At 35.9% G+C, this 17,432-nt stretch overlaps 1 protein-coding gene across 1 annotated transcript in view; it reads right to left on the bottom strand.

Moving 5' to 3' along the window:
- PREX2 (phosphatidylinositol-3,4,5-trisphosphate dependent Rac exchange factor 2) overlaps nucleotides 1–11,994 on the bottom strand; it is a 141,497-nt gene extending 129,503 nt beyond the window's left edge. The window contains exon 1 of the mRNA XM_053953106.1: nucleotides 11,941–11,994. The gene's annotated coding sequence lies outside the window, so the exon portion shown is untranslated. The remainder of the gene's footprint in view (nucleotides 1–11,940) is intronic.
- Nucleotides 11,995–17,432: the final 5,438 nt, after the last annotated feature.

Below are 17,432 nucleotides of genomic sequence, written 5' to 3'. Positions count from 1 at the left end.
GAGCTCCTGGATCACAAAAGATATATAACTATCTTTCTGAAAGTAATAATCCTACTTTGGACTAAGCCTATAAATAAATATTGGGTTTTATCAGAAAAAATAAAAATTAAATAGTTACTTATTTTTTTCTTCTCAGAATTCTTTTAACAGTGTTTCTATCTTTAAATCTACACTGCCACAAACAAAACCAAGGTGAACTGCAAAAAACACATGTATTTTTAATACGGTAATTTCCTGCACATCTTCACTTTAGGAAAACCAGTTCAAGTGAAATGCCCAACCTATCATAAAGCCTTCTGAATAAAGCTAGCTAGCTGTTATGGACATTAAAATTGAATACAATTTTATTTTGCACAGTGTCAAAGACAAAATCATTTAAAGGCACCCACTATAAGGAAATGTTTATATTTTTATACAACTTTTCTGTGTCTATGATAATAACCTCATCTTCACAAATTTAGAAACACAAATATGAAATATTTGTAGTTTCTGTGTTCTCTCTTTACATTCTTAGTGCAACTACAGGCATCTGGATGATAGAAAATATTTTTGCCTTTTCACAATATTCCAAATGATCCTAGAGAAAACATGAAGATCTATACTTGTGAAAAAAAACCTCCTCTTTATCATAGCTGACTAGCCTAATTCAGTTCACAGGCATTGAGGTAGTATTTAGCACAGCAGTTTTGCACACTATAATTAATGCACATCAGATTCCAAGTCCCAGAAGAACACCAAGCCAGTTTTGTTGAAGCACTTTTGTTTGATTTCACCACAAGGAGGAAAAACACAAAAATCAATAGAGAAGACTCCAGCAGCAGTAGCAGCTGTGGCAAACACTGTGTTCCTACCCTCCTCTTCCCATTAACCTGTGCCAGCAGCAGTGGCAGTAGCTGCTCGGGCTGGCTTCTGCTACTGAACAAAAGACTCTTCTTCTCTCTCCAGTGATTCACCAGCTGAGGCACCACCTGTTCCTCCCATCTTGCCTGAAGGACTGGATGAATCACAACCAGCAGTGAGAGCATTAGCCAAGGTCAGATACATTCTTTCTCCCTGCTGTACCTAGAGCTACTTTCAAAGCTGGCATCATATTCCAATGCCTGTAAGTACAGAGGAAATAGATGGGCAACATCTGCAATGTTTTCTGTTCCAGCAATAATTTCTTTTCACAACCTACCAAACAATCCACTTCTCCATTCATCTGATCCTAAGGGGCAGCAGTCTGTCTGAAAGAGCCTCCCTGACTTAAAGTAAACATGAATTCATAAGTACACATAAAACTAAAGAAATTAATGCTTTGAAAAAATATGTATCTTCATAATATTCTCATACATTATTAATATGATGACACATTTTGGGATAATCAGCCCATTCTCCATCATGTATCTTTTTTTTTTTTTCTCTATCATATCAGAAAACTTCTAAGAGTAGAGCAAAAAAACCTTTCCTCATCCTTCTTCAACCCTCAATCACCATTTCTGCATTTTGTTGTCACTGACGATATTTTTCAACATTTTACTGGACATATTGTTCTTTCATGCCATGTGAGACTTTTAAGTCAATTCCCTTCTTTGACGGGAAACTCGTGTCCCCTAAACTCATGTTCCCCACCTCTAAAATCACCTGAGCTTTCACTTTTGATCCCTTCCTTCCTTTCAGTTCCATTGCAGATGAAAGTAAGAGATTTATAGTTAAAGTCCAGTTCCACACAGCCAGGCAGGATGTCCGATGTCTCCACCCTCTTCCTTGCACTGAAGCCATTCTCAAAAAGATTTAGTACAACCTTTTCCTGGCCCAGTTCAGAAGACATCTATTCCTTTTCTTCCCAGATGTAAAGAATTCTGCCACTAAAATAAGGATATCTAGTATCCTCATTTTGGGAACCTGCTCTTCTGAGGACTAGCTGAGCTCTTGCTGGTCAACAGAAGTTTGGTTGATGAGTAACAATGGGGGAACTCGCACACTTGCAGCTGAGATCATTCCAAATCTCACCAAATCAGAGGCTGGATGTCTGGCTGGCTCACACATGCTGCTGATGCCACATACAGCAAATGTCTATAAGATCACCTAAATTTTTGCTTAATTAAAATGTAGCTTAACCAGAGCTTTAGTAAAAGGCCATATACTGGCATATGTGATGTGCCCCCACCTACAAGATAAGCAGAAGGCAGTTTTATGTAACATGGGTTGCTGCTAACCAAGCCTTTATCCCATTAAAAATACAAACAGGTTACATTCCAATCACAAAAAGAGGTTCTGGAAGGCAAAAAAAGTGATTGGCCTGACCCCTGTGAATTTCTGAACAGTCTGTTGGGATTGCAACAAACTGACCAAACAAGAGGCATCCATATCAATAAACAAAATGCTTCCAGCATGCCAAGATTCCTCTTAATTACATTTTGAACATTTTCTTGACTAAAAAGATACTCTGTACTAAAAAAACATTCACATTACATCTACCATTACAGCTTACCTCTCATAAAAGTCAGCTGTTTCCTGAATTTATAGAACATTAGGTTCTTGTTAGGAAATCTCAGGGAATTCAGCTGTGTCCACTACTAGCAAACCAAAACAAGAATCGAGGAAACCTCAGAACAAGTGTACATCTGGAAGTAACAGTATGTTCCTGTTACATTGCAACCATAATTAGAAAAGAATTTGTGTGTTTGAAACCTTTATAATTCATACTACAGTTTCTGCTTTTTTTATGCAATCATATCTTATTCTGTTCCATTTGGGAAAAAAAATCTTGAATTTTTAGTCAACTTTTACTTGCAAAATTAGGATTTTCCTAAATTTTTTTTTTTTTAGTAGGAGAAGACCAATTAGGAAGAATTCAACAGTCCTAGAATATTTTTGAGACAACTCTTTAATTCTCCATATCAAATTTTATTTCTTTAAGCAAATCAGTAATTTCAGGAAGTGTAAACGATGAGAAATACACAAGAGGACAAGATGAGAAACACATTTGTCAAAAATGACCCGTACAAAAGAATTATTTAGATTTTCTGATTCAATTTGAGAAATAATAGTTTGAAATCTCAAAAATATTACAAGAAAGTCATCCTCTGTACATCTCCTATATCGTTCTAAAGTCCATTAACATGTTTGAAGGCCAGTGTGAGTCTTTTCTGACACAAAAATATCCACGAGAATTAAGCAAGTCATGATCTTTGTCACTTATTATGAGGAGTAAACCTGAAATAACATATTACATCTCCACTTTCAGAATTTAAATTTAAGTTTTAATTCCTATTGCACCTGAATAAGGGAGGAAAGTTGACTCAGCACCAATGAAAACAAATTATTTGGTCCTTCATGATTAATTCAGCTTATTAAAAAAACAAACAAATAAACATTTTTACCTATAAACTGAGAAAACTTGAAAATACTGACAGGCAATCACAATGGAAGCCCACCAACCCCTTTTTACATGCTCAGTTTTCAACACAACACTTTTTTTCTAATATTGGGATGCACAGTCCTTAATTATGACGTTATGTAATGTTTAATATGGCTAGATGCTAATTAGGAATTAGAATGCTTGAGAGAGCTAAAATTTTTATTTTCAGAGTTCTATAAATAAAACATACTCCCAAACTCTGTTCATTGCCAATTCTGGCTGCCATTTGCATTTGCACACACGTGCCAAGAAAAACACGAAGGAAGGAAGAATATGAAACAGCAGTTTTCTTCCCCAATTTCAATTTTTTGCAAAGCCTGCAGGGAAGCTTTAGTGAATATAGAACTTCTAGAAAGTACTCACTCCCGATCACAGAAAAAACCTGAAACATCTCACTTAAGTTCTTTCCCAATCAGTAGTAATCAGAACACTTCCCTACAACATGTCTTGGATAATTCCTATTACTTGCCATTTAAACAGGTCCACATTTGCATAGACTCATATGCAACAATGCCTCAGTTCATGCAACCATCATTTAATTAATGCTGCAGTATGTTATAAGTATTTAATGGTTTTCAATTTGAACCAGATCTTTTATTTATTATACAAATAATAAAATAAATAAAGGAGAAAACTACTGGTTTCTGAAAAACAGATGCAAATGTTAGTTGTCTTAACTACATTACAAAAAGAATACAATAATGTAAAAAATTTTATTATTTTACACATGGCTTCATACAAACAAAAAATTGTTATAGGTCTCTATTCCCTACCCTAAGCTGGTCTCATGAATTTCCATCTGCCTATATGGTTTTGAACCAATTTCCATGAAAAAGCAATAATTAATAATATTTTTTAGACTGTATTTGATTCATAGGATACTTCAACTGTGCAAATTCTAATAATAGTTCATCTTTTATTTCTTTATTGGTTTGATAACTATTAAAAAGAGTAGATGATTAAAAAATAGCTCTCTTTTTCCTTTATACTATACATAAAGCAAATGTCTACACATCTACACATCTGCTGCACATTATATCACAGGATATTTACATGTTAATCACCATTTACATCCATCAAAGAGTTTTCATGTCTTGAAGGATACAATGATCACTGAGTACATGATTTTAGAAAACAAAATGGAGCATCTTAACATCCAAAATAGAGCTGTAGGTGTAAAGCCACACCATTTGAATTTATCCACATTAGCTGGATTGTCTTACTGTCAAATAAATTCCTAATTTCAAGGAATATGGACCAGGATTGTACATGAATGCTAGGGAGAAATAACTCCTTGCTCATTCACAGACTATCCTTCTCTCAATGGTCCTTTCTTTTCTCCTTTTGCTATTCAAGCACAGGCTCGTTTTTTTGTCTTATGTAGGTTTATGGCCTGTCTTTGGCTTTGATGGGTTCCCAGCATAATTGCACAACACAGTGCCCTGTCTGTGAAGCATGTGTTCCTCAGGAACACAGACTGCATGGCTGTTCTCGCCCTTTTCAATCATTTTTATAGGGAAACAGAAAACAAAACCTGATTGCAATATCATTTGCTTTGCCTTCTTAATGAAATTTTTGTTCAAATGTTGGGACCCTAAGATGACACAGTTTATTATTAACTTTTCCTGAAATAAGAGCATCATTCTTTTAGGCTGTAATCAAAAGTTTTAAACCATCCTCTGGTTCAAGCAGAGAGAAGTAGGGAATTTTTTTAGATATTGAACCTGTGAAAATAGACTGTCACACTCAGTCAGTCGATGGGAACAGTCTGAAGGGCCACTATTTAAATTAAAATGAGAATATTCAGTAGTCACAGCATCAAGCAAACCACCCTCCTCACCAGACGACTTCCACCATAACTGCAGACAAGTACAAACAGAACACACTGGTGGCAGATGCAATCTGTAAATACTCAACCAGAGTTTGACAGCACTGAATACTACTCATACCAGGACACACTGCTGCTTACCAAAACACCCACGTTGATTCCACAGACAGAAGTTCGCACTAAGTCTGTCTACATAAGGTTACATAAGGAAATGGAACATTTTTTAATTTGTATTTTTTACTTCATGCATTAATTTGCTGTGAGCAACATCCTTTCAGTTCCCATTCTCCAAAGTAAAAAAAAAGAATTGTCTAAACCATTCAAAGCTCCAGATACCAGATTTCTAAGAACAACACAAGGGAACAATGGTGTTAGTGGGACCAGGAAATCAAGAAACCATAAATAAATATCAAATATTGTTTTCCAGCATCTTCAATAGTTCTGGATCCTGCAGTCCATGCTTCCTCTGGATGAGGAAATGACGCCTCTGCAGGTTTTCCTTGTTTCCATAATAGACTACTATAATTTGCCAAATGGACCAGCCAAAGGCATTGCACTTGCACACTGAGCCATGCAGAGGCTCATCTGTTGGGCGATAATAAAAGCTACTGTGATCACAGTCTCATTTCTGGACTACAAGGTGTTGCTTCTCCACTCAGAAGCCTGACTTATCCTTTTAAGGAACAGGTTATGGGTGGTACAGGTTATGGATGGCACAACTCATCTAAGCCGTGGGACTACCTGAATGTATTGGTAGAGACGGCTTGAGAATGAAGATAAAATAGCTTCAGGAGCAGATCCACAGCTATGGAATAGCTTTAAGAAGAGACCTGACATCAAGATCAAGTTTGAAAGTCTTCAGTCTCTACATCATCCTGACAGAAACACCTTCACCTTCCTTCTTCCCTTAGATCCTGCATGTAGGAATGAGAGGGAGGCAAGCAAGCAGTGAGGTCCGGGCAAGATGCTCTTTTTATTAACACTATTCCAGGTGTTCAGTTTTCATAATTATATCAAAAATTAAGGAAGAAAAAATTGCAGGAAGATGGGTTCACCTTAAATTATGAAATGCAAGCCCAGAAGAGTAACTAATACTTCACACATACAAATGAAGCAGACACTACACTAACTAATTCTGTCAGAAGGAAGACGAAAGAAAAGCAGCTTGCTTAGTCTTTCAGGCTTTATCTCATTTTCTTCAAACTGCCTGTTAAAAATTACTAATTGCTGAACTTTTTTTTTTTTTTCCAGCAACATGTGAAAGAAACTGGGATAAGAAGAGAGGGAGGTTGCCAAATCCACAGTTAGAAACTTTCCACAGGCTTTTTTTTTTTTAGAAAAAAACAGAGTTTAATTTCAAAATATTTTTCTAGCCTCTTCTACTGTGAAGATTGCAGTGCAATAATTTACAGAATGGATGCTATCTCTATAGATAAACAAAACCATCATTCACAAGAGATTTGACCTTAACCTTCTGTCCTAAAATAGTATGGCCAATTACATAGCAGCAGCAGCCCACATCCTTAAAATATCTTTGACTGAATTATGGAACTAAGTTCTAGTCTTGACTTCTCAAGTTTGCTACAGACTGCAACTAACTAAAATAATAAAATATACAGCTAAAACAAACAGCTATGTTTGTTAGAAAATAAATTCCAGCAACTAAATGGTGAAGCAGAACTATGCACTCTTGAATTCATTGCTCTTGTTAAAAAGAAGAGCTCGAAAAAATGCACAAACTGAACTTATCATTACATCAACTTAAGCAATAAACTAAAAGCTTCCAGGAAATTTATCATCCTGTTTGCTGACTATAATCTGGCTTGTTTTGTTTGGATACCATGTTCCTGTTCCTTCCACTCATGTCCCCCAAATCAGGCGAAAGCACTGGAACCTCACTGCCTATACTCCAAACACTTACCCAGCCCATATATTTTATGTTATAGGGCAGAAAGAGCTCCCTACCTTCCATCAGATCTGAGGGAAAGAGCAAAGCTGTGGCTCATTTGGCTAGAGAGGGGTAACAAAAACATATGTCAAAAAGTATCCTAAACATACTGGGCATTTACCGACCAAAGCCAGTGCAAACATTTAGGTAACAGGATGTTAGTTTGATACATTTTCATTTAAAGAGAAAATCACTGTGGGCCCAACAAACAAGAAGATTTAATGTTTACAAAAAGACCACCATTTGTCGGATGTTATGATATATTTTAATCCTATTTTTAGCATCATTTTTATGGAATTTCCTTTCCATTAATACTCTACTTCACCAGAATTGCCAGCAGCAAATGTGTAGAAGAGCATAAACCCAAAATACAGTGTCAGCACTAATATTGTCACTATCATTTCTGTGACAATAATAACTCATTGATGACCAACATGGGATACTGCTCACTACATAACTGATATTTTCCGGTAACCTAAGTGTTGTTTTTAAAAATCTCTTTTAAGTCTGGAATAGTGGGGTTGTATCTATCACACAAAACAACAGAAAAACTTAAATCTTACCCATGATTTTATAAGCCCTCTCTCAATGACCATGTCATAGTAATAACTTTTGAAATACAATAGTCAAAGAAAATTGCACTCCCTTTTCTAATTGATAAATCAGCTGAACAACATGAGTTCAAACATTAGCATGAGACAAAAACTAGTTTGGTATTAGGGAACATTTCCTCTTCTCCTTTGCAGTCTCTGCCATTATCTACAAAGCACAGTAAGCACACTTCAAATTTTACTCTCTGTGTAACAAAACTCAGCATCCAGGACTAATATGAGTGAACAGAAGTTTGATAATATGAAAATATTGCACAGAACCCTTTTGATCCCTGAGTGGATAGGTATCCATATAAAACAGAAATACAACAACCATTGCAACAGAAAAGCCTTCTAGAGGTGCCTTCAGTCAGTGTTAAAGACATTATGACAAGACCTTAGAGCAGAGAACTGTCCCACCTGAGGGTGGAAACTTCCAGATGCAAAAAGTTCCAAGGAGGAACACGGGTCACAGGATCCCTTCTGAAAGCACCATAAAGCTCGTCTCATTTTCCAAAAGGATGGCTGACATCCAGATATTGTTTTTCAACTATCCTTTCAGACAGCAAGGATGTTTCTTTTTCACTGTCATTCAAAGAAATAAACCAAAGGAAAAGAGCACAATTTCCTGTCTATTTTTAAAAATCAGAGTTCACCTAAGGAACAAAGATGGGTGGAGGCCTCAACACGACTGTGTCCTTCTGGACAAGAGTAAGTGCATGGAAGTAGGCAAGATTTAGAGCAACCAGATCATGCTCAAATAAATAAGCCTGACAGAAAATTAAAAAAAAAAATTAAAAAGTCTCCATGTGCAGAAAAGATGGGCCAAACTGAAACCAAATCCCCAGTGAAGAAAGAGCTGCTCTTAGCTAAGCTATGCCTTAGGACCTCAATACATCGACCATTTTGTGAGGCCAGTGCAAGGAGTATTTGAAGGATTTAATGGCCAAAGAGGTTTTCCTGGTCATGTTGTATTATAAAGTTTTGGTGTACTTTTAAACAGAAAGGGGTCTTAGCCATTGGCCTTTTTCAGAAGCTAAGGTATGAAAAGGATCAGATCAGCAGCAAGATCAGACTTAGAAGTCAACTAGAAATACATACCCTGTCTGTCACATAGCCTGCATGTAAATGGCTAAAAGTGAATGGCATGGCTTTATTCAAATACCTACCTGTGCAACAAACTATGTTCAAGTAAGCAGGACTAAGTCATTCTCTAAATACCCCACAATAGTCTGTATTTTTATTTTCATTTCCCAAACTGGACATGAATTTGAAAAGATTTCATAACATGCTCCCTTTCAGCAAATGTATAAGTATATTAGAACTGCAGTGTCTCTTTTTGTCAAATTTCTTCTGCACATGAAAAATTCCCGCAGCAAAATTCTGGATTACGGTATACTATGAAAACAGAATGTTTCTGAATATACCTTTCACAAGTCTCAGTGTAGTGTTGTCAGTCTGGCAGCTATTCCAAAGCTACTTGACATTCTTCATTTAAGCAGTATGCAAAGATCTGGAAATTTCTCAGACCAAGGAACGAGCAAAATTGTCAACAGACATGAACCTCCTGCTCCTTCCCAATCAGATTCTTACATGGTCACCTCAGACTATCATACCAGGGAATTTTATGAGAACAAATAATAAAACAAATCTCTCTTCTTCCTGAAGTGTTCAGCACTCATTGGAATTAAATGTGTGCTTTCCTTTCCCTCACAGCAAAGGAGAAAAATAAAAGACCTGATTGCTTATTGCATTTTCCCTGTTCTGTTAATTTCTTTGTTCATGTAGGAACTGAGGTAAAGTTTTGCTCTTATGTCTGAAAGAACAAGAATTCCATGATCTAGGTCTAACTCTTAAAGTTCACATCTTGTGTCCCACAGCCTCCTTTTTAGGAACAAACCAGACTACTGTTTTTCCAAGGGATGATACAATATAGTACAGGACAGGCAGATTTGTCCTCCTGAGGTCCCAAACCTCTTCTGTACTCAGTGGGAAGTCATTACATAAGGCTGCTCCTGGTAATTCATAGTCTGTGAGCTTGCTGAGCTATGGGCTATTTAAAACTTTTTTTAGATTAGGCAGTAGAATTTTGTAATTCTGATAAATTGAGTCTGAATGAGCTTGACAGCAGTACTGAACCAGTGGGTTCAATGTTCATGTGAAAAGTCCTGTGATCTCCAGAAGAAAACTTATCAGCAGTTCCTTTAGGTTATTCGGTCTCAAAATTTCCCGTGCTGTAAAATCTGCCCAAAGGTCTGATGTGGCTAGTTTTTGAAATTCCTGAGCACTAGAGACAAGCCAAGTAGACACAATCCTTCCAGCTCCTATGTTTAGACTATATATGTGCTTTTCAATCCTCATGAACGCCAATGGATTAATTTCTGACCACAGGAAAACATCCGCAGCTTTACTGTTTGTGTCTGTTTGGAGCGAGTGCTGCAACAGCTTTGATAGGCAGGAGGACCTACATGTCTGCTTTTGCCTTATTTCCATGAAGCAAGTCCTGCGCTCAGCAAGGAACTGCATGCCTAGTCACTGATTTTTGGCAAAAAATTGACTTTGCAAACTGATAACGGTCTTTTCAATGTTTATCCTGCAAAAAAATTTGTTTATTGACCACTTTATGAATAAATCAAATCAGATGTTGCTAAAGCTGACTTTTCACTGTGTGTATGAATACAGGATTACCACAGTAAAGGGCTCTGTCAGCAGTCTGCACATCCACAGGAGCTGATAAAGAGCCAAATACATTGACTGTTATCAGATCCACTACCATGTTAAATAAAATCAACACTCTTTAACTACAAAATAACAACAGGACTTCTAGCAATTTAAAAGTGACCTGGAACTTCCAAGAAAGACAAATACCTGGGTCACAACGACAAAGACTTCAGAAGCCCAGAGCAGACTTCCTACTTAGTGAGATATTTAAGTCTAAAAAATAATAATAATTAAGCACTTTCTTTAGAATTCCCTTATACAACACATAAAGACTTTTTCATCAATCAGTTTGAATAAGCCTTCCAAAGAAGTAAATAGTACAAGGAGGCAGGGGAAATGCCTACAGATGGGACATTAGTATAATACCCTCTCTTACAAAACCCAAAATACCACAATATGCAAAGTGGAATATTTTCTCACTGGCTAAACCTAACCTATATGGAGGCTAGAATGTCAGATTATAAGGATTACAAATGCACTGTTTCAAATGAGGAGGCCCTATAGGAAAAACTAGAAAGGCTGTGATTTAACTGATGCATAACTAGGAGGGTATTTTGTTCCAGGTTTTTGATTTTCTAGCACTGTCACCATTGTATATAAAAGGTTTGTGTCCTTTTTTGGCCTTCCTAACAAATTACATATTCATCTGCATGGTTCAGTCCTGCTTCTGTAGATCTCATGCTATCAGATGAACCTCAAGTGAAAATGACTGAATTCAGCCACATATTTTCAATAAATGTCATGTTAGCCATTTCAAGTATGTTATCTGTATGATGTTCCATCAGACTATTGTAAACAAAAAGTGTCAGTGCTAGATTTTGTAAGAATATTGACACTCTGTCACAAATGAACAGAACAGTAATGCTTTTTTGGAATTTGGTTTAAATGGCTATGATAATTTTAGAACATATTTTAAATTTTCTTTGCATGATTCCAAGTACCTGACTGGGTTCTTACTGGGTTTGAACTTCATGATCAAGCTGCTTTGCTAATTTGGTATACTGGTAATTCACTTCTAGAAATGATAGACTCTCTTACTGAAATATACTCTTCAAATGTGAACTGTCAGCCAAGTTTGCAAGGCAAAATCCAGCATCAATATTTTACTCTTTTTCCTTATCCATAGGACTGTATGCTAAAGATATCAGATTTGAGTCTCCAAAGCTCATAAAATTTCTGGTTAATTAGATATTTGGGATGCACAAAGCACAGCTTTTTCCGTATAATTTAGTGTAGTATTCTGGAAATAGAGTAACCCTCAGTAGAGTATATTAATCTAACTAGCATGTTCCTACCTTTTCCCCCCCCATCAAAACAATTAGACTGTATAAACTTTCAAGGTCCAACACTTTCTTCTACACTGTATAAAAACAAAACCCTGACAAATGTTCCGCTTGATTTCACTCACAGGGTTAAAAGAAAAAAAAAAAAAAAAAAAAAAAAAAAAGACCTGGAGAAAGCAGCCAGAACAATAAGGACGTGCTGATGCAGGCAGGAACTCAACCCCTTTTTTCCATGTTAGAAGAACAAGAACACTCCTCTCAAAGAGGCTTTAGGTCAGAGACCTCAAAAGCAAGAGGCTGGTAGCTAACACTCCTGGCTGAAACAATGTCAAGGGCACACTAGAACACACCCAGTGTTTGTGACACAATGTCGGGGAAGTAGTATTTCTATCGCCTTTTACGCATTAGTCAATTATGTTTGCAGTTTGAAAACAATGTAGAGATCCAGATTAAATTTTATAGATTTTCCAGGTTACATCTTAAAAGTAAAATACCAAGTCATGGGAAAAAGAAAAAGCAATCCTTAAATCATTTAAGGCTTCCAAGCCATGCTTTTAGAAGCATGTGCAAAGCCCCAGAGGGCTAAACCTTAGATGGTGCTTTTCCTGGTTTCTGTTTGCCCCTCCTTTTTTTGGTTGTTGGGAAAGGGGGTGGTGGGGGGGAATGTAGTTTTTGTTTGTTTTGGGATTTGCTTTTTTTAGGTTTATTGGCAATACGAGTGCAAAAACCATCAGCTTCTGAGTAACTACAGACCAATAAATACGCCTCTCATCCAGGCGTACTGAGGCATATTAGTAACAACACAATGAGCTTCCACAACTTATTTGTGACATTCAGTAACTTTTTCTACATATTGTATCTGTAGAAGCTAGACGTGAAAAGAGGGTGCTACCACACATTTGTGAAAAAGGCACAACTGTATATGTAAAATCAACTGGCTTTCTTTGCAAAGAAAAGTGGGTTCTTCTGCAAAGACACAATTAAAAGGCTTAATTTTCCATGAAGGGGAATCAAAACTGAGAGGACTAAAGCCACAAAATCATTAAATCCACTTATGTGGACTTATGTTCATCTGGAATACTTATTAAGACCCATATTCCTGTAACAGACTCACAAAAAGGTAAATATACACTGGTATGAAGCCCTTGGTGCCTAATAATTCCAGACTGTGCAGAACACAGACACAGATTTGCAGAGAAATAAACTGGAAACATCACATGTATTCACCTTCTCTACAGAATTTCATATGGCTTTACAAAATCACACAGACAGGACCTTGATGATGCAACAGATTGTTAAACTTCAGTGCAATGGTTACATTGGACATTTCTGCTCCTTAAGCTCCACACAGCTCTCTGCAAGTAATGACCTTAAAAATTCATATTTTTCAAAAAAGCCAAAACATAACAAACAAACAAAAAATATTAGTGCATAGTCAGTGGTTGTACAAGCATTTCCTGATGTTCTTGCAGGAAATAAGGCACATTGCTGTCTCGGCTACCTTCCGCCTCAAGTGCAGAACCCATTCTTTAATTTTGTCATGCCTTAAAAAAACAAAGCAAAAAGATTATTTAAACAAAACAACAAAACAAAATAAACAAACAAAAAAAAGAAAAAAAAAAAAAAAAAAAAAAAAAACCCTTCCTGAAGAAAACATCAACTGCACATGGTTTCCCCTCCTGCAGGAAAAATGAAAAAGCAAAAACCATATGACAACTATTAGTATTATCATTTATGTAAATGGAAGAAAATCATCATAATGTCCACAATGCAAGAATTTACTTGGGGCTAGAAACTTGACAGCTCTCTTAACTCTCCTACATGAATAATTTTTAGCGAACTCTTTTAAAACCCATGCACAATTGAATTTCCTTTAGTGCCCAAGTTTTTCAGAAGCATACAACTTGGAAACCTTCTTTTTACATTTCTGTTTCAGTGTGCCTGCATTTGGTGCAGGAAAAAGCCCATTATGGAAATTAGTTAATTCATGCATCAGGATTAAATTACTTGTATGTATTTTCTTTTACAAAATTTGCAAAAAGTCTGAACTGCAGAACTTGCCAATCTACTTCTTACCAAATGTAATTTTTTCCTATAAATTGCATGAAATACACAAAAGATGAAGTATCACACATTTCTCATAGATACTTCTGTGAAGTTTTGAAGAGAATTTTATATGACGCTTTTGCTTTAGAAAATAAGTGATCATTAAGCAAGGTTTTGGGATATGGCAATTCTTATGTCATTATGCAATTATGTCATTCTATTAACTTGGAAATATCATGTGTTTCCTTTTTTTTTTTTTGTTTAATAACTACTACAAATTTACAATAAAAAATAGGTCAGACTCATGAACCTGTATCACAGTACCAATTAACCGCTTCCACAGAACAGCGGGAGCACTGGCTAGAATGGTAGGCCATTCCTAAATTTACAGATCACAATCCTATAGACACCAGACCATTCTGGGTTACGTTTAGCATATCACATAGCAGAAAGAGATGCCCTGTAAATCTAAAAAAAAAATAACCATGGTAATAATTTTCTCCCAGTTACGACACAGGCTCATGGAATCATAAAGTTTGGAAAAGATCTCCCAGGTCATTGAGTCCAACCTTTGAGTAAACACCACCATGTCAATTAACCACACCACTAACTGCCACATCCAGCTGTCTCTTGAACACTTCCAGGAATGGTGACTCCAGCATTCACCTAGGCAACACATTTCAATACTTAAACATCCCTTTAGTGAAGAAATTCTTCCTGAAAAAAGCACATTGATCTAACAAGATATGTAATGTCCTTCCATTTTTCTCCATGCATTCCCAGTCTCAAGAATTAAGGATCAATAAGGCTGTGAAATAAAACTTTTTGGTGATAATAACTGTGAGAAGCCATTTTGAGCGTACTTCTGAATCTTACTGTCTTTCTAAGAACAATTCACTCAAAGTCCCCAGGAAAAATATCATCTATTGCAAAAGCAAATGAAATTGAGATATGAAGGTTTTCTTCAAGACAGTTAAAAATCCAGAACAGAGTACATCTATTCAACCTACAAACAACTCCCCAGGTCAGAACATACAGGAAAGAGCTGCCTGTGCAATGGGAAGATTTATCATTTGCCTTTTTCTACAATAGAGAAATGAGAAAAAAATTAGTTTAGGCTTGAAATGACCACTCACAGCAGCTCTATGATCACATCCAGAGAGCATCAGTTCAGACACATGATTTATATAAAAAATCAGGGGAATTCTATAGTGGATTATTACTGCTTGTATCTTCTTTTTTATTTCACTTTTAAAACGTCAGTAGGCATGAAATGAGATTTCTTCACAAGTAAGAACTTGCTTTCTATGACCTTCTTAACCAGTACAGAGCTGTATTTCTAAGAGCAATGTAAAATGATGACTACAATCCTCATCTGTCCTATAAAGAGCCAGTATTTGAGAATTCTCTCAATCTGCTTCACAGAAGATTTGACCTGCATACACCAATCCCTTCAACAGATGATCTCTCAAATCTGAAGCTGTGTTTGTTTTCTCAAGAAATGCCTATCTTTGACTTTTTATACCATTTGTTAATATATTCTCAAGTACTAATAGTTCCTACTTCCTTCTGATAATAATAGGATCCCTTGCTAGATGGTATTATCTCACAAAGACTCCTTTGCAGGAGAACTCACAGGTTGACACAGGAAGATACTGCTGCCAAGAGATACATACACACATATATATGTATATAATTGTGTGTGTGTGTGTGAAGGGGGGATTGGTAGAGCAAATGAAGGAGTTGAAGGTATATTACTGTTGCTTGCTTATAAGATCAGTAAGAGAAATTGCCATTACTTTCCTTATAAAAAATCATTTTATGCTCCCTTGCAAGCTAAAGAAGAAAAATCATTATAAATTATTACCACCTCAGAACCAAGACAATTTGTAGCAGATTTGTTCAAAGAGCATTTTTATCAATATCTATTATGTAAACACCTTAAATCCTAAGGTCACCATCATCTGCAATGCCTACAGTTCATTTTTAATTAGTAAGCACATACAAACCAGATATTTCAGAGTTAGAAATATATTGCATTCCTAAAAACAGGTTCTATCAGTAATCAAATCACTCAATTTAATGAACTATGTGGAGGAATTTACCCACTGAGCAATATATTTAAGTGTGCTTTTAGTCAAAAAGACTAAGAGAAATTACAGAAAGATTAGGAGAGGAAATACATACTTAAAAATGCTAATAATCTGTCTATGGACCAAATTTCAAAGACATTAAGTTTAAGCATAGATTTAGACTTCCTTCCTTTACTGTAGCATGAACTGTATCCCAGCCCTCTAAGGTTTGGTGCTTGTGAAGACCATGATGATCAAGAACAGACAGCATTCCTCATTACCTGCAGAGCACAGGAATTCTATGCTGGAGACATTTGTTAACAGCTTTCTTTGGATAAGACACATACACCTGAAAGTCTGTCTGTTGGCAATGCCTGACACATATGGGTCTTATCTCTAAATCACACTGAATTTTAAAGACATAGTCTTCAGACTTTCTGGACCATCTTAAAAAACCCAAGGCTTCATTCAAAAGCAATGAAACTAAGTTTGGGGAATTAAAATATTCCTTTAATGAAATTGTGTCATCATCAATAAAAAGCAATATATTCTTTCTCTCAAATTCTTGGGTGGTACATTGAAAAGAGTTTAAAAGGTTGAAAAATTTCAAAAATATGAAACTAGAAAATTTTGTTCCCAAACCTATAGGTACAAAACTAGGTAATCCATGTAGTACTGCAAGGAGTTACAACTTTTTGAAGCATCAAGAGAAAAAAAAAATGTTGCATCAGAATTTGTCTTTTACTTTACATTTATAACTATCAAACCATATAGCAACGAAACAAAGAAAATAAATAATTTTTCAATGAAGAAATATAAAAAAGATCCCCAAACAATTCTGGATATACAGAGCCTAATTTTTTGAAAATGAAAAAAAGTGGTGAAATTCTGTAACTGCTGTTGGATTTTGTGGGAACAAAAAAATTCAGGTAATTTTACTATCACACTGAGCTTCATAAATTAATGTACATGGTTCCAAAAATCTCTGACGTTCAATTCAAGACTCATGGCATATGAGGTGCAACACATTGCATTTCAAAGGTATTAATATGTTTGAGACAACTTTAATGCATCGCACCTGGGGAAAAAAAAAAAAAAAAAAAAAAACAACAGCAAACCTAAAAAAAAAAAACCCTCCTAAACTCAAAAAAAAACCCTCCTGAACTTTAAGGGAGAGAATGGAGAACCACTACAGCCCAAATTGTATCAGAAAGAAAAATGCCAGAGCATAATTATTTTTAATTAGGTTCCACTAACAATGAGAACACTTCTTACCACTTGAAAAACCACAAAAAATAATACTCTAATCATCATGGCTCAGGGCACTGTCGTAAGCACTGCTTTGTTTTCATACACTTTTTGGGGTCTCCTTTCCTAAGTATCTTTTCTATTGGTTGCAAATAATTTAAATACCACCTCTTAATTGTGCTTTAATACAGTTGAGTATCTTCAAGGACTAAACAAAACAGCTACACAAATATTTTAATTATGAAGGCTTGTTTCCATTTTTAAGCGTCATAAGAAACTGCAGACAGCTTAGT

This window comes from Vidua chalybeata, chromosome 1 (assembly GCF_026979565.1).
Source record: "Vidua chalybeata isolate OUT-0048 chromosome 1, bVidCha1 merged haplotype, whole genome shotgun sequence".
Classification (NCBI taxonomy): Eukaryota; Metazoa; Chordata; class Aves; order Passeriformes; family Viduidae; genus Vidua; species Vidua chalybeata.
The sequence above is the reverse complement of the archived record's forward strand: the minus strand, read 5'-3'. Positions and strand labels throughout refer to the sequence as shown.